This window comes from Tupaia chinensis, unplaced genomic scaffold (genome assembly GCF_000334495.1).
Source record: "Tupaia chinensis unplaced genomic scaffold, TupChi_1.0 Scaffold000129_1, whole genome shotgun sequence".
Classification (NCBI taxonomy): domain Eukaryota; kingdom Metazoa; phylum Chordata; class Mammalia; order Scandentia; family Tupaiidae; genus Tupaia; species Tupaia belangeri.
Window position 1 is genome coordinate 764,033 of NW_006159598.1, and position 3,653 is coordinate 767,685.

Sequence of the window (3,653 nt, forward strand, 5' to 3'; positions counted from 1 at the left end):
GGTTCGAGTCCCAGTGGCCACAAAATCACGCTGGCCACGTGTGCGTGTGTGTGCGTGTGTGTGCGTGTGTGTGCGTGTGTGCCCAAGATCCCAGGAGGAGAATGCAGGAGAGGGGATTACAGCATGGCCATCCCTTCTGGGGGATGAATTCTCACTTCCCCTCTCACTATGTCTATCTTTCCTCTCTCTATCTGGTATGCACATGTGCCCTAAGACAAAAAACTCTTAAAAAAAAAAAAAAGCCACAGTGGGGGCCAGCAGATGGCCTAGCGGTTACAGTGCAGGACTCCCCCATGGCTGACTGTGGTTCGAGCCCTGAACCTGGCTTGAAACTCATTCGGGGCATGTGTGTGTTCATGCCCAAGATCCCAGGAGGATAATGGCAGAGAAGGGATTGGGCATGGGTATCCCCCTGGGGGGTGAGATCTCACTTTCTCTCTCACTGTGTCTATCTCTCTTGCTCCCCAAGCCCCTAAGGCAAAAACCTCTTTAAAAAAAGAGAGAGAGAGAGAGAGAGAGAGGGGCACAGCATGTATAAATCCCCTCGATACAGAAAGGTCAGCCTCACAGACTCGACAAGGACGCCCCAGGTAGAGAGCACTGTGACCGGTCACTGTGGCGCAGAGGTGACCCAGTGCTCTGTGCTGCTGAGCCATCTGGGAGGGTCCAGGTTCTCACCCCGAATGTGCTCACGACCAGAGATGGCCGCGGCTGAGAGTGGATCTTGGCATGGGGACCCTGTTGGGGGTGCTTGTCTCTCTCTCTCATCTGCGTCTCTCTCACTCTCTGTCTCTCCTTGATGGAAGAAATAAGGAAATAAAGTTACAGATCAACATCCCTGATGAACATAGTTGTGAAAATACTCAAGAAAATATTAGCAAACAGGGGACTGGCAGGTGGTATGGTGGCTAAAGGTGCTTGACTCCCACATGGTCGACCACAGTTCAAGTCCTGGACCTGGTAGCTTTCTTTAATAAATAAATAAGAGTTAAATAAAATAATTCTAAAAAAAAATTAACAAACAGAAGTCAACAGTATATTAAAAGGATCACACACCACGCTCAAGTAGCACTTCTCCCTGGGACTCTAGGATAGCTCAGCAGGTGCAAATTAATCATCAATCAATCACCAGTCCCCACATTAATAGAATGAAGGATAAAAATGCTATGATCAGGACCAGCAGTTGGCATAATGGCTATGTCACTGGACTCCCACGTAGTTGACCACGGTTTGAGTCCCAGATCCAGTGGCTTAAACTCACACCGGGTGCGTGTGCGTGTGTGCCCAAGATCCCGAGAGGAGAATGGAGGAGAAGGGATTTTGGCGTGGCCATCCTCCCTGGGGGGTGATTTCTCTCTTTCTGTCTCTCTGTCTCTCTCTGTCTTTCTGGCGAGCGCACGTGCTCTATAGCAAAAACCTCTCCAAAAAAAAAAATGCTATGATCATCTCAATATATACAGAAAAGTCTTTTGACAAAATTCGGCATCCTTTCATGATAAAGACTGAATGAATTAAATATAGAAATAAAGTACCTTAACATAATAAATGCTGTCCATGAATGCTCACAGCTACAATCTTGAACGGTGAAAAGTTGAAAGCTTTTCCTCTAAGATCAGAGACAAGACAAACATACGTCCACTCTCATCATTCTGTCCAGCATAGCACTGGAAGTCCTAGCCAGAACAATTAGAAAAGAAAAAGAAATGAGAGGTTTCCAAGTTATAAAAGAAGCAAAATTGCAGATATCATGATCTTATATACAGAAAACCCTGAAGAGTCTGGTAAACCAAAGAATCCGATAAAGTTGCAGTAAACGAAATTGACTTACAAAATCAGTTGTATTACAACTGATTACACATTAACAACTAACTGTAAGAACAAAATTAAAACAACCATATTTACAATAGCATCAGAAACAATAGAAAAAACAACTTAGGAATAAATTTAACCAAGGAGGTAAAATATCTGTACACTGAAAACTGTAAGACACCACAGAAAGAAATTGAAAATGACAAAAAAAAAAACGGAAAGACACCTCACGTTCATGAATTTGGAGAATTAGTAATGTGAATTAATCAAGCTGATCTATAGATTCAATGCAATTCTTATCAAAATTCCAATGGCATTTTCCCCACATAAATAGAATAATTCTAAAATTTATATGGAAGTACAAAAGACATACAAAGAAATACAAAGAAATACAAAGCTGGAGACGTCACAGTGCCTTATTTCAAAAGCAATAGTAACCAAAACAGTATGGCACTGGTACAAAAACACATACATAAGCCAATGGGACAGAAAACAGAGCGCCAAAATAAACCCATGCACTTACAGTTGACTGACATCCAAAAAGATGCTAAAAACACACAGTGTGAGAAGGACAGTCTCTTCAACAGATGCAGTAGGGAAAACTGGATATCCACACGGAGAAGAACAAAATTAGACTCCTATCTCACACCATATACAGAAATCAACTCAAGCTTGATTAAAGTCTTAAACAGAAAACCTGAAACTATAAAATGACCGGAAAAGGCCAGCAGGTGGCATGGTGGTTAAGGCACTGGACTCCCACATAGTCAACTGAGGTTCGAGTTCTGAACCTAGAAGCATTAAAAATAATGCTGGGTACTTTTGTGTGTGTGTCCAAAATCCCAGGAAGAGAGTAGAGAAGAAGGGATTTTGGTGGCCATCTCCCTGGGGATGGGATAGGGATTTATCATTTTCTCTCTGTCTCTCCAGTGAGAGCATGCACCCTGGGGCAAAACTTAAAAACAAACAAACAAAAAAACTGAAAGACAACATAGAAAAGGATGTTTTGACATTTGTCTGGCAATGATTTTTCAGATATGACCCCAAAAGCACAGGCCCATGTATCAAATTAAAAAGCTTCTTTGCAGAAAGGAAACAATCAACACAGTGCGGCGATAACCTACTGAATGGGAGAAACTATTTGCATATGTGCTAAGAGATTAATATCCAAAATATACAAAGGATTTGACTCATTAACATAAAATCTAAATAACCTAATTAAAACATGGGCAAAGGATCTGAATAGACATTTCTCCAAAGAAGAAATACAAATAATCAAGAAGTATATGAAAAAGTAGTTAGTATCACTGATCACCAGGTAAATGTCAATTAATACCACAGTGATTGGGGCCCAGCAGGTGGCATGGTGGCTAAGGCACTGGACTCCCACATGGTTGGCTGTAGCTTGAGTCCTGGATCTGTCAGTTTGCTTTCTTTTTTTTTTTTTTTCGCTATAGGGTGCGTGCGCTCGCCAGACAGACAGAGAGAGACAGAGAGACAGAAAGCGAGAAATCACCCCCCAGGGGGGATGGTCACGCCACAATCCCTTCTCCTCCATTCTCCTCTCGGGATCTTGGGCACGCATGCACACGCGCCCGGCGTGAGTTTAAGCCACCGGGTCCGGGATGCGAACCGTGGTCGACTACGTGGGAGTCCAGCGACATAGCCATTACGCTAACTGCTGGTTCCCACAGTTTGCTTTCACTTCCTTCTCTTTCACTCTCTCTCTATTTCTTTCTTTGTTGCCCTATAGCAAATTAAAAAAAAATAATAATAAGTAGAGTTAAATAAACAATTATTTTTTAAAAATCACAATAATTTATCGCCTCACAGCTGTTAGATTG